The sequence below is a fragment of the Ambystoma mexicanum genome, chromosome 3p (genome assembly GCF_040938575.1).
Source record: "Ambystoma mexicanum isolate Mex_15411 chromosome 3p, UKY_AmexF1_1, whole genome shotgun sequence".
NCBI lineage: Eukaryota > Metazoa > Chordata > Amphibia > Caudata > Ambystomatidae > Ambystoma > Ambystoma mexicanum.
Window position 1 is genome coordinate 784589801 of NC_090925.1, and position 14937 is coordinate 784604737.

General features: G+C 46.5%; 1 protein-coding gene across 2 annotated transcripts in view; it reads left to right on the plus strand.

Annotated features, from left to right (window-relative positions):
• The window catches only part of LOC138580873 (uncharacterized), a 570368-nt gene that overhangs the window by 66007 nt on the left and 489424 nt on the right, over nucleotides 1-14937 (plus strand). The gene's annotated exons all lie outside the window — the stretch shown is intronic.

Consider the following 14937-nt stretch of genomic DNA (forward strand, 5'->3'; position numbering starts at 1 on the left):
TTAAGACTGATTGAGGATTTGCACTCTGTGCTTATGACTTGGCTAGTCACAAGCTGTGGGATATCTGACCCAGCAATGGGCACTCTCAAAATCTATGAGATGCTAGGGATAGATCAGGGGCAACGTGCTTGCCCTGGAAGCAAGACGACATGGAGCACCACAGGTTCGATCCCTGGTCCGCCTGTAGAAACCTCTGGGTATTAAGCGCGTTATAAATAACCCATTATATCATGTTAATGAATGCACACCACTCAATTCAATCTAAAGTAGGACCAGATACGATACAATCACCAGGGAGCGTTTTCAGTCTACAGTGGCTGATGACCATTAATGCCCACAACACGTGTGTCGATACTCCAATCGTTGTAAGGCATGTTAAAGCAGGATACATGGGGCATATTGCCCCTGGGATCTCCCTTCATTACCACCCCAAAACTCGTTAAAACAGATGAATAGCACCGTTTGCAAACCCTGCCTACCATTAGGAAAGAACGCCAGCCAGGCATACTCTAAGCTCGAAAAGGCATTCTACTCTTCAAAAATGATGAATTGTCCAACTCAACTGCCCAGATACACAATGCCTTGGAAAGGAAGCGTGTGCCCATTTACAGCTTGGCCCATGCTGTCTCTCTCTCATTGGCCCCAGGCTTCTCCACCTGCAGATACGCACAGTGAGCCGCACGTTCATATCACACAGGTGTTCATTTTCGACAGATTGCATTAATCCTCCTTTTGAACAGCTTGGAATCTCTCTTCGGAGGGCACCTTGTCTACCCCAGGACTAATTAACTACACATGCAGCCTGATGCCTTAGCCAGAGCTTCCTGTTTGACATGACAACATGAACACCACTTCTGCAGAATACACCGAATTCAGAATACACAGAAAGAGGGAATTCCCCTTGAACCGCTGAAGCAGAAAACCTACGGAAACATATTTAACAACCATTTCTTAGCAGAAACATTGAAATGCGTGGTGGCAAAGCCGCCTCGACACCACTGCAGGTGGAATGTAAGGTCATTCAGGGCTCTGCAGGTGGTAATCCTGGACTGTCCGGAAGAGCTTCTGTGATTGGCCCATTCTGGCGGTGCTTCGCTACTGAGATAATCAACTTTGGCGCAGTATTTGATACAAAACACAAACCCGTCCATCTTCAGCATCATCCTCAATTCGCCACCCCACCATTGAACCGCATTCATTGGCAATGGTGGTTAAATAGTAACATGGACATCAACCAGCGAGAAATTCCTTTTGATCAGCTTCCCTCTTAACCTTTCCTTTCCAATGCCCAATGCAGCCCACTCAGCCACATGGCAAAACCCTTAAGGGCATCGTTGCCCCATGCACCAGGGGCCATCATGTCCAAATGCAAATACCTACCTGTTTCCATCTTCTGCTACCATATTGAAATCTATCCTGACCTAATCAATTGCTCTGATGCCACTTAATGTGATCCCTGTGTGCAGGAATGCCATCTGCGCGAATGTGCAAGCATGAGCTATTTAAACCATTTTTACTATGTAAAATTATGCTGGTTTTCTCTCTCCAAAGGTGAGCTCTGATAATCAGGCCTCACTTGCTAAATGCTCCATGCTGAAAAAGTATAGTACACATGTTGTCTCTTTGCCAGACTTTGTCGTCTGACATCCCAGGAACTGCAATGTGATTTGGCAACATGACAGCCCCAAAGTAACATCTACATTCTAGAAACTGCCAGCTGGAATCCAAACTATTCCAACAGCCATGGTCTGCCCTTAACAGTGGGCACTCGTGATTCAAATTATATATAACTGTACATCCCCATCACCTTGAAGTAGTTCTTTGGTGAATATAAATGTAATGCTGTTTCCTGTATGATATAGTGGACTATGAGGAATTACAATTATACATTGCTTAAACCATTGGATACCATTTTATTATCAGCTGGTTTCCTTTGACTCCTACAATTGTCAAAGCTTTTCTGTATTTCTATCTGGGGCAGGGGTTCACCCAGAACAGGTTGATGAGCCCAGCCCTGGATACTCCATTTGTTCTTTGCTTAAAAAGCTTGACACCTTCCCAGTAGAACAGGGCATATCAGCAGGTGGTAGAGTGGAGTCTAGTGCAGCACCACAGGGATTATTACTGCAGTATCTTTGATCAGGCAGACATGAGAGGGGGAAGTATGGTTGGGTTTAGGGGAAGTTTTGTCCTCAGAGGAAGTATCATTCCCCCTTGAAAATGTTTAGGCCCCACTCCTTCCTGTGCCACCTGCTAACTTCCTGCAGGCAAAGAGCTCTAGGAGATGCCTCCAGAAAGCAAAAATATTGTTACAGCATCTGAGATTGGCCCTTTATAGAAGACTTGACATGGGCCAATCCACTGTGGCCAAATTAGTAAAAACGGGGGGGGGGGGGGTTAGGCCACCAATCCTTGGGGGATTCATTGGACTCAAGAAGAAGAATGATTTCAATGGAATCTTATCGGGACATCAGTCAGCCCAATGTCCCCTGGCATTTGAGTGAAGATAATGGTTTCCAAGGAAGGTGCAAGAACTTCCCCACAACCACTTGAGGAGAACATTTAGAGTGGCCTGCTGCTGGAAAGCCTGGCTGTTGCTAAAACACCTCAAATGATACAGATACAAGTTTTTCCTGCAACCCTCCTTGCTGGGAAGGACCGAAGAAGGACTTACATTTCCTCTGAGATCCTAGTGTCCGAAAGCAATCCCGGAACTAAAAGGTGGATGCTGGGGCTCTGTTTACTACTTCAAACCGCTTTTGAGCTGATTTAAGCTCGAGCCATTTTTTGAGCTGCTACCAGACCCACCAGAGCTGCTTCGACATTCTATGCTTTAATACTGCTTAAATCGGCTTCGAGACGTCAATTCAACCATCAACTGCCGGTTTTCCAGTGCCATCAATCCAATCACATCTGTCATATCACATCAAGATGGTGGACCTAGTCAAACTGGGTCACTAATACAATTTAATCAATACGTTGAGTCACCAAGTTTCCTTCCAGTCTCTAACCAATTGCAGCACATTGAAGGGCCCTGTGTCTGCCATCCGTTAAACAAGCTTGACCATCTTGACGATGACTGAACCACAGGGAAAGTGCCTAGACATTGTGAGCCCCAAGAAGAGGGTTTAAAGTTATACACAGTGGTTTTGTCCCCATGGCCTTGTTTCAGGGGTTCTGGTGACAAATTAGACCTCATTCCATGCCTTTCACTGAAACATAGATTTAAAGCTGAACATTGCCTGCATACCCCAGTCCTCATAGTTCCCCTTTCAACCAAATGCCTACATATTCTGTGCATTTCATTACAGGGGTGGGTTGTTAGTTTTCATGTTTGTCTGGCTTTTTAGTTTGATTAAAGGCACCTATTTTCTTTAGACCTTTCTTTGGTAATTTCTTTTATTTTGGTACCTTCAGTACTATTGTAATTTTGGACGGTTCCTTGCTGGCTCAGACCCTCCTTGACGAGGGTAGCCTGCTCTCAGGCTACATGTGTCAGGATTAGTCAGGCGAGTACAAAGGCAGCGAATATGGCAAGGGAAATGTGCACCCAGGAACTACGACTCAGGTATGCTAGAACCCAGGAGTGCAAATAGAGTGTGACATCAAAACCAATATATGAAAAGGGATGTGGGGTAAGCACCTGACCGCGAGGAAAGTCGGCAAGCGCCTTACCCCCAATTGCTGTTACAGGTACTGACAGCGCTAAACCCACGTGGAGGGCAAGCAATGACAGGATCTGTGTACTAACACTCTTGATGGTATAATATAAGGGAACTTAAGAACTGTACTCACGAGGACGAGATAAACCTCTTGAATGTCAGCTAGCCCACGAATCCTGTTGAAGAAACTGGGACCCCGAAAGGCTAGAACAGCAATGGAAGGAAAATGAAATACCTAAGTGGGAATAGTGTTTACAAAATAGTGAGGAAAACATAAGCATTCACACAGGAGCTAGCTACTACCGCACACCACACCTAATAATCAAAGGGAAAATAAATGCAGAAGTGCAGTGGAAAACATGGAATGGATCCTCTAGAAAGTAAGGATCAGGAGCAGGGAAAAAACGAAATAACCTATGCAAACTTCTCCCTACCCCTCCAAGGAAAAGACAGGAAACTAAACTAAGAGGAAGGCTAAGGCAAATGGGTAACAGCAGCAAAGGACAGTCAAAGAAATATAGAACACAGACAAACTGGGCTGCATCTAAAAGGGGAAAGCACTGAGAATTGCTGCCTGTAAACAGAGGAAGACAAAAAGGGAAATCAAGGGAGCAGAAATCAATTAGCGCATGAATCCGAAATTCAGGGCGGAGGAACAAGAAAGCAGGAACTAGGAACCAGGTACAAAGGCAAGGAACAAGGAACAAGGGACTAGTCACAACAGGAACACTGCAAACGATGACCAGCGCTGGACTGAAGTGAGACTGAGGCTTTTAAAGCTGCTTAACGAGCACACGCCTCGGGTGTGCTGATAGCTGCACCTGCCGCCACAGCTGTTACCTATCCTCCACCCAACCTTGTGTTGCAAGGGTGGAGGTGGAGCAGTGGGCCAGGCATTCTGGGAAGCATAGTCATTTGGTTAAAGAAGCATGCTGGCTGCCAAAAACCTGGAATGGATCCGGAAGGGAAGTAGCTGGGAAAATAGGGATTTAGCGCTCCCAAATCATCACAGCACTGTAGCATAAAGTTCGGAGGAAAAGTCCAGTAGGGAATAAACCCCAAATCATGCCCCCAAATGGTGGGAACGGGAGCGAAGGGAGCGAGTCGTGACAGTATACCCCCTCCTACGGCCGGCTTCGGGTGCCCGCCACCCGCACGAGACATCTTCTTTCCATGATGGGAGTGCTTTTTCTTTGGAGGTGGCACTGATGGAAATGGTGGCCTGTGGGCAAAGGCAGATGGACTTCCATGATAGGAGTGCTTTGTCTTTGGAGGTGGTACTGATGGAAACGGTGGCTTCTGGTGAGGAAGAGACTCATGGTTCGAAGAAAGGCATGAAGAACTTGCAGGACCAGAAGCAGAGTTGGAAGGTCCAGGAAGCTCAGTCACTGGGAGTGGACCCTTATAAGTCTTTGAGGAGGGAGGCAGGCTGGTGCAACATGCCTTAGGCAATGGTAGAAGCTCTGTTAGCCTTTCTGCCGAGAGTGGACATGCGGGAGGTGAGGAAAATGCTGGCTTCAGGAAAGGTTTATGCTCAGCCATTAGAGAAGGTGGTGGCTGAGGTAGAGGTTCAGATTTCCTTCTGTCATCCATCTGGGAAAAGGCTTGTGGTTGAAAGTGACTAAGGTTTGACTGCACATGTTCTACGCCTTGGAGACCTGAAAGTCCAATGGGTTGTACAAGGCTAGTACTCCTGGTGACAGTCGTGTAGCCACTTTGTTTCACGTGGGATACCACAGCAGGGATGTTTGGCATCCTGATAGGAGTGATAGACGCAGTACTTGGTATTTCAGGCAGACTCGCAGAAGGAGCAATAACAGACACATCTTGAACTGCAGCAGTCATTCCCTTCCTTTGGCTACTAGCACCCGACTGGTGCTTCTTGGCGGAATTCTGTTGCACAAGTCCTGTAGGTAATACGCCGGTCTGCACCACCCCTTGTGCACACCCAAGTGAGTGGTTCTGACTCACCACTTGGTCCAGCTTGATGACTCTGAAGCGGGAGCTGGCAAAAGTCTCAAACTCTGATGCTGCATCTTTAGGAGGCTCTGATGCTAAAGTGAAGCAGTTGGGAGAATCGTCTTGTGGAAAAGGCAGGCATTCTGGTGCTCCTCCTGAAGCAAAAGAAAGGCAGGCTAGACGTTCATCGACTGGAAATGGTTGGGATTCAGGAGGAATCGCTGGAGCAGAAGAAAATACAGCAGAATCTGATGGTGTAGACAGGTATACCTCTGATATTGGCAGCGAGGCTATGCAGGATACAGGCGTCTCATGAACTGAAGGCAAATACTCAGTATACTCCGGGACTGAAGACATGCTCTTTTGATGGACTACCGGAGGCTCTAAAGCTGAAGGATGATCTGCAGGATGAGTCACTGTAGCTGAAGACAGGCAGGTCAGGGGAAACCTTGAGGCTGAAGGCATGCAAGCTGGAGCAATCTCGGTTGCTGGATACAAGCATGTCCAGGTCTTTGGGACTGGCTCTTGAGTAAATGGCAGACATGGCAGCGGTTCATTGGTTGAAGACAGGTGTGCCAAAGATGACTGCAGGGCTGTGGATTGAATCATAGAAGAGTCAATGGTTGTAGGAGGACAGACAGAAGTCTCAGAAGTTGACAGACCCATCGGTGGCTCAGGAATGAAGGGCACCTTTAGGGCAGTAGACTCCTTGGCACCAGTAACCAAAGACTGAGCTGTACCCTTGCAGTCCCTTTCTTTAGTGGGTGACACAGAGTCTTTTTCTTTGTAGAAGTCAAAATCAATCAGTGGAATCACCATAGTAAAGTCTCTGTTAATCAGGATTTCGTCTATTGTCCATTCCTCTGTTTTAGCTTCTGAAAGAGGCAGATTATCAATCAACAGTTCAGGAACCGCCTGACGGTTCTTTGGTTCAGTATACTGTGGAATGAGTCCATCAGAACATGAAATCTGTACTGTCTCTGACTGTTCGTATTGATCAGAAGTGGCAGAAGGAAGAGTGAACCCAGAGGTAACATTGTTTTCCACATCCGCTTTAACATCTACTTCAGTCTCAGCAGCTGTATCAAGAGCAGGGCCTAAGCCTACGGTAGTGACTGAATCTGTGTATGCCACCATTGTGGATTGTGTTTGGAAATCAGAAGCTTGTATGTGTGCTAGCTCAGAATTATGACAAACTGCTACACAGGGTATTTTTGGTAAAGGAGTGGCTTGTAACTCTTCAGCTAACTGCAATCCCTGATAAACAGCAGAACAAATGTTAGAACCTGTGCCTAGATTAAGCGCTGTGCTAGACGAAAGACCTTCACTCCCAATAGATCTAACATATCGACAAATATCATGGTTTACCAAAGTCTCTGCACTCAGGGGCTGAACAGTGTTCACTTCCTCCACATCAACAGATAAAGTCTGAGGTGTATTCAGTAAAGAGTGTAAGGTTTTATTTTCCTCTTGTGCAGAAATGAGTTCTTGTCTTAACTCCTCAAGTTTAGCTCTTAGCATGCCCTGCATTAACTGTACATCACTATCAGTAGGCACAGGGGGAAGCATAGTGGCATCAGGGCTGGATCCTGCACTAGCAATCTGGATGTGCATCGATTGTACATTGTCCTCTACTGCTTGCAGGTTCTGTGATTTATAGTTTATCTTTCCAACTTGGTCTGTGTTTCCCTTAAACAAACTATTGACATTAGACCTCTTGGCATTAGGGACTACAGTATGTACCTGTGCAACAGAGTATGCGTTAGACTGAGGGTAGAAAACAGAAGTTATGCAAGAAACCCCTCCATTCTTTATGTTGGTATCATGAAACTGTTCTATCTGAGGTGAAGCACAACTGGAATCATGGGGTTCAACAACAGAGGTACTCTCGTATAATAAGTCTAACAGTGTGTTGTTTTCTGCGGCTAAGGCTTGTGCTGACATAGAATCGGGATCAAAACCAAAGATAGAACTAGGATCAGGCCATGTAGGATGTGCCATCCTATGGGAAAAATACTTTGCACGTAAATGCCCATTCGTGACAAGGAGTTCATTTAAGTCAGGACTAGTGATTTGATTGTCACAGGTAAATGTAGGGGAAGCTTTCTGTACAAACTTGTTAGAGGCCTTGCTGCCTTTCTTTCTTAAACTTGCCATATTCAATGGGAATTTTGGGCTGGTCATACTGTCAGGATTAGTCAGGCGAGTACAAAGGCAGCGAATATGGCAAGGGAAATGTGCACCCAGGAACTACGACTCAGGTATGCTAGAACCCAGGAGTGCAAATAGAGTGTGACATCAAAACCAATATATGAAAAGGGATGTGGGGTAAGCACCTGACCGCGAGGAAAGTCGGCAAGCGCCTTACCCCCAATTGCTGTTACAGGTACTGACAGCGCTAAACCCACGTGGAGGGCAAGCAATGACAGGATCTGTGTACTAACACTCTTGATGGTATAATATAAGGGAACTTAAGAACTGTACTCACGAGGACGAGATAAACCTCTTGAATGTCAGCTAGCCCACGAATCCTGTTGAAGAAACTGGGACCCCGAAAGGCTAGAACAGCAATGGAAGGAAAATGAAATACCTAAGTGGGAATAGTGTTTACAAAATAGTGAGGAAAACATAAGCATTCACACAGGAGCTAGCTACTACCGCACACCACACCTAATAATCAAAGGGAAAATAAATGCAGAAGTGCAGTGGAAAACATGGAATGGATCCTCTAGAAAGTAAGGATCAGGAGCAGGGAAAAAACGAAATAACCTATGCAAACTTCTCCCTACCCCTCCAAGGAAAAGACAGGAAACTAAACTAAGAGGAAGGCTAAGGCAAATGGGTAACAGCAGCAAAGGACAGTCAAAGAAATATAGAACACAGACAAACTGGGCTGCATCTAAAAGGGGAAAGCACTGAGAATTGCTGCCTGTAAACAGAGGAAGACAAAAAGGGAAATCAAGGGAGCAGAAATCAATTAGCGCATGAATCCGAAATTCAGGGCGGAGGAACAAGAAAGCAGGAACTAGGAACCAGGTACAAAGGCAAGGAACAAGGAACAAGGGACTAGTCACAACAGGAACACTGCAAACGATGACCAGCGCTGGACTGAAGTGAGACTGAGGCTTTTAAAGCTGCTTAACGAGCACACGCCTCGGGTGTGCTGATAGCTGCACCTGCCGCCACAGCTGTTACCTATCCTCCACCCAACCTTGTGTTGCAAGGGTGGAGGTGGAGCAGTGGGCCAGGCATTCTGGGAAGCATAGTCATTTGGTTAAAGAAGCATGCTGGCTGCCAAAAACCTGGAATGGATCCGGAAGGGAAGTAGCTGGGAAAATAGGGATTTAGCGCTCCCAAATCATCACAGCACTGTAGCATAAAGTTCGGAGGAAAAGTCCAGTAGGGAATAAACCCCAAATCATGCCCCCAAATGGTGGGAACGGGAGCGAAGGGAGCGAGTCGTGACAGTATACCCCCTCCTACGGCCGGCTTCGGGTGCCCGCCACCCGCACGAGACATCTTCTTTCCATGATGGGAGTGCTTTTTCTTTGGAGGTGGCACTGATGGAAATGGTGGCCTGTGGGCAAAGGCAGATGGACTTCCATGATAGGAGTGCTTTGTCTTTGGAGGTGGTACTGATGGAAACGGTGGCTTCTGGTGAGGAAGAGACTCATGGTTCGAAGAAAGGCATGAAGAACTTGCAGGACCAGAAGCAGAGTTGGAAGGTCCAGGAAGCTCAGTCACTGGGAGTGGACCCTTATAAGTCTTTGAGGAGGGAGGCAGGCTGGTGCAACATGCCTTAGGCAATGGTCGAAGCTCTGTTAGCCTTTCTGCCGAGAGTGGACATGCGGGAGGTGAGGAAAATGCTGGCTTCAGGAAAGGTTTATGCTCAGCCATTAGAGAAGGTGGTGGCTGAGGTAGAGGTTCAGATTTCCTTCTGTCATCCATCTGGGAAAAGGCTTGTGGTTGAAAGTGACTAAGGTTTGACTGCACATGTTCTACGCCTTGGAGACCTGAAAGTCCAATGGGTTGTACAAGGCTAGTACTCCTGGTGACAGTCGTGTAGCCACTTTGTTTCACGTGGGATACCACAGCAGGGATGTTTGGCATCCTGATAGGAGTGATAGACGCAGTACTTGGTATTTCAGGCAGACTCGCAGAAGGAGCAATAACAGACACATCTTGAACTGCAGCAGTCATTCCCTTCCTTTGGCTACTAGCACCCGACTGGTGCTTCTTGGCGGAATTCTGTTGCACAAGTCCTGTAGGTAATACGCCGGTCTGCACCACCCCTTGTGCACACCCAAGTGAGTGGTTCTGACTCACCACTTGGTCCAGCTTGATGACTCTGAAGCGGGAGCTGGCAAAAGTCTCAAACTCTGATGCTGCATCTTTAGGAGGCTCTGATGCTAAAGTGAAGCAGTTGGGAGAATCGTCTTGTGGAAAAGGCAGGCATTCTGGTGCTCCTCCTGAAGCAAAAGAAAGGCAGGCTAGACGTTCATCGACTGGAAATGGTTGGGATTCAGGAGGAATCGCTGGAGCAGAAGAAAATACAGCAGAATCTGATGGTGTAGACAGGTATACCTCTGATATTGGCAGCGAGGCTATGCAGGATACAGGCGTCTCATGAACTGAAGGCAAATACTCAGTATACTCCGGGACTGAAGACATGCTCTTTTGATGGACTACCGGAGGCTCTAAAGCTGAAGGATGATCTGCAGGATGAGTCACTGTAGCTGAAGACAGGCAGGTCAGGGGAAACCTTGAGGCTGAAGGCATGCAAGCTGGAGCAATCTCGGTTGCTGGATACAAGCATGTCCAGGTCTTTGGGACTGGCTCTTGAGTAAATGGCAGACATGGCAGCGGTTCATTGGTTGAAGACAGGTGTGCCAAAGATGACTGCAGGGCTGTGGATTGAATCATAGAAGAGTCAATGGTTGTAGGAGGACAGACAGAAGTCTCAGAAGTTGACAGACCCATCGGTGGCTCAGGAATGAAGGGCACCTTTAGGGCAGTAGACTCCTTGGCACCAGTAACCAAAGACTGAGCTGTACCCTTGCAGTCCCTTTCTTTAGTGGGTGACACAGAGTCTTTTTCTTTGTAGAAGTCAAAATCAATCAGTGGAATCACCATAGTAAAGTCTCTGTTAATCAGGATTTCGTCTATTGTCCATTCCTCTGTTTTAGCTTCTGAAAGAGGCAGATTATCAATCAACAGTTCAGGAACCGCCTGACGGTTCTTTGGTTCAGTATACTGTGGAATGAGTCCATCAGAACATGAAATCTGTACTGTCTCTGACTGTTCGTATTGATCAGAAGTGGCAGAAGGAAGAGTGAACCCAGAGGTAACATTGTTTTCCACATCCGCTTTAACATCTACTTCAGTCTCAGCAGCTGTATCAAGAGCAGGGCCTAAGCCTACGGTAGTGACTGAATCTGTGTATGCCACCATTGTGGATTGTGTTTGGAAATCAGAAGCTTGTATGTGTGCTAGCTCAGAATTATGACAAACTGCTACACAGGGTATTTTTGGTAAAGGAGTGGCTTGTAACTCTTCAGCTAACTGCAATCCCTGATAAACAGCAGAACAAATGTTAGAACCTGTGCCTAGATTAAGCGCTGTGCTAGACGAAAGACCTTCACTCCCAATAGATCTAACATATCGACAAATATCATGGTTTACCAAAGTCTCTGCACTCAGGGGCTGAACAGTGTTCACTTCCTCCACATCAACAGATAAAGTCTGAGGTGTATTCAGTAAAGAGTGTAAGGTTTTATTTTCCTCTTGTGCAGAAATGAGTTCTTGTCTTAACTCCTCAAGTTTAGCTCTTAGCATGCCCTGCATTAACTGTACATCACTATCAGTAGGCACAGGGGGAAGCATAGTGGCATCAGGGCTGGATCCTGCACTAGCAATCTGGATGTGCATCGATTGTACATTGTCCTCTACTGCTTGCAGGTTCTGTGATTTATAGTTTATCTTTCCAACTTGGTCTGTGTTTCCCTTAAACAAACTATTGACATTAGACCTCTTGGCATTAGGGACTACAGTATGTACCTGTGCAACGGAGTATGCGTTAGACTGAGGGTAGAAAACAGAAGTTATGCAAGAAACCCCTCCATTCTTTATGTTGGTATCATGAAACTGTTCTATCTGAGGTGAAGCACAACTGGAATCATGGGGTTCAACAACAGAGGTACTCTCGTATAATAAGTCTAACAGTGTGTTGTTTTCTGCGGCTAAGGCTTGTGCTGACATAGAATCGGGATCAAAACCAAAGATAGAACTAGGATCAGGCCATGTAGGATGTGCCATCCTATGGGAAAAATACTTTGCACGTAAATGCCCATTCGTGACAAGGAGTTCATTTAAGTCAGGACTAGTGATTTGATTGTCACAGGTAAATGTAGGGGAAGCTTTCTGTACAAACTTGTTAGAGGCCTTGCTGCCTTTCTTTCTTAAACTTGCCATATTCAATGGGAATTTTGGGCTGGTCATACTGTCAGGATTAGTCAGGCGAGTACAAAGGCAGCGAATATGGCAAGGGAAATGTGCACCCAGGAACTACGACTCAGGTATGCTAGAACCCAGGAGTGCAAATAGAGTGTGACATCAAAACCAATATATGAAAAGGGATGTGGGGTAAGCACCTGACCGCGAGGAAAGTCGGCAAGCGCCTTACCCCCAATTGCTGTTACAGGTACTGACAGCGCTAAACCCACGTGGAGGGCAAGCAATGACAGGATCTGTGTACTAACACTCTTGATGGTATAATATAAGGGAACTTAAGAACTGTACTCACGAGGACGAGATAAACCTCTTGAATGTCAGCTAGCCCACGAATCCTGTTGAAGAAACTGGGACCCCGAAAGGCTAGAACAGCAATGGAAGGAAAATGAAATACCTAAGTGGGAATAGTGTTTACAAAATAGTGAGGAAAACATAAGCATTCACACAGGAGCTAGCTACTACCGCACACCACACCTAATAATCAAAGGGAAAATAAATGCAGAAGTGCAGTGGAAAACATGGAATGGATCCTCTAGAAAGTAAGGATCAGGAGCAGGGAAAAAACGAAATAACCTATGCAAACTTCTCCCTACCCCTCCAAGGAAAAGACAGGAAACTAAACTAAGAGGAAGGCTAAGGCAAATGGGTAACAGCAGCAAAGGACAGTCAAAGAAATATAGAACACAGACAAACTGGGCTGCATCTAAAAGGGGAAAGCACTGAGAATTGCTGCCTGTAAACAGAGGAAGACAAAAAGGGAAATCAAGGGAGCAGAAATCAATTAGCGCATGAATCCGAAATTCAGGGCGGAGGAACAAGAAAGCAGGAACTAGGAACCAGGTACAAAGGCAAGGAACAAGGAACAAGGGACTAGTCACAACAGGAACACTGCAAACGATGACCAGCGCTGGACTGAAGTGAGACTGAGGCTTTTAAAGCTGCTTAACGAGCACACGCCTCGGGTGTGCTGATAGCTGCACCTGCCGCCACAGCTGTTACCTATCCTCCACCCAACCTTGTGTTGCAAGGGTGGAGGTGGAGCAGTGGGCCAGGCATTCAGTGAAGCATAGTCATTTGGTTAAAGAAGCATGCTGGCTGCCAAAAACCTGGAATGGATCCGGAAGGGAAGTAGCTGGGAAAATAGGGATTTAGCGCTCCCAAATCATCACAGCACTGTAGCATAAAGTTCGGAGGAAAAGTCCAGTAGGGAATAAACCCCAAATCATGCCCCCAAATGGTGGGAACGGGAGCGAAGGGAGCGAGTCGTGACAACATGCCACTGTAAAGAGGTGAAAGAGTTGTAAGATCATTTGTTTTGTCCTCCCTCTGTCTTCCCTCCCTTGTCTTGGCGCGCCTAGAAACACTCGTGTGTGGGCGCGTTATAAATAACTTATCATACCATCCATGGTGTACCCGTTTCATCTTCATGATTGAGATCATTGCTAGGCGTGAGGCTGAGTACGCGTTTAGAAACCACTACTCATCTCTGTACTCCTGCACAGAAGTAGTCATTTCGTCCCAATCAGTAGGTCTTTGACTACTCACTTCTTCCTTACTTACGGTACCCCTCACCCATGACTATAAACCCGTCATCCGATCAATCAAGAACTGTATGCACACTCACCTGTGCACATGTATGGAGTCCCACTTGCCTAAGGTCATCTAAGCTAAATGATCCCGCTGTTATAGTCCTATCACACATCTACTGCCTCACCCCCAACATCTATCTCAAAATACATTTTATTATTTACTCCCTCTCACTATATCAGGTCAGTCCACTCTACCGACATATGCATTTATTTATTTATTATTTTAAGGGTCACACACTGTGATAGTATCACTTCATGGTGCCCTAAATATAACGGTCTCTCTTACTTGTCCTTGACACACTCCCACATTCGGAATGCCCTAAAGACCCACCACATGGCCGTGCCACCAGCCTCCTACTCTCCACCTACACTCCCTCTTCTCTCACGTCTCTTATCTCCCAAGAAGTCCTCAGCCAATAACATAGTAATTGCCCTGGATATTTTCTCCTCCTCTGCCACCTGTGACCTCTTGGTCCACCAATCATCAAGCCTCTCACACTCGCATACAGTGCACTGTCCTGCCTCTGCAACCCCTTCCCCTACTCTTACTTTTCTGCCCTCTTGTGTTGATGTATCAGTACAACTGTGGTACTTCCCTTTTATAAAGATGTATGGCTAACCACTAAATTCCTTTCAACCATAGCCCAATCTCTCAGCATCTTTTATTCTCAAAACCACTCAAGCACCAAGGGTTCACATCGCACCCCAAAAATGTTCAACCCCTTACAACCTGGATTCTGTCTGGTCCTTCCACTGAGACCACACTTCCACAATTATCTAACTCCCTTACCACTGCCCACCATAGCCATTTACCTCCATCTGTATAATCATTGACCTCTCAGAACTATTTGACATGGTTGACCATCTCACTTCCCTCTGCTAGCCACATTTACCTTAATTGGCTTGGCGACCCAGTGATTGGCTGGCTTTAATTCTACCTCGGCTGCCACTCCTTTTCTGTCTCCTTGCGTCCCTCACAATACCCAGCCACCTTCTCCCCAATGGGCATCTGCCAGGGTTATGTCCCGCCATCTTCCAGGTCTCCCGACTATACTATCTCCCTCTGCACTATGCTCCCCTCCTCTAGATTCTCTTAGCTGACCACTACACACGGGTCTTCGTTTCCTTCCCACCCGCCACTTCCCACCTTTGATCTAGAATCTTGGTTGGTCTCACAGCTATCCAACACCTGACGGCTCTCTGCTACACTAGATGGA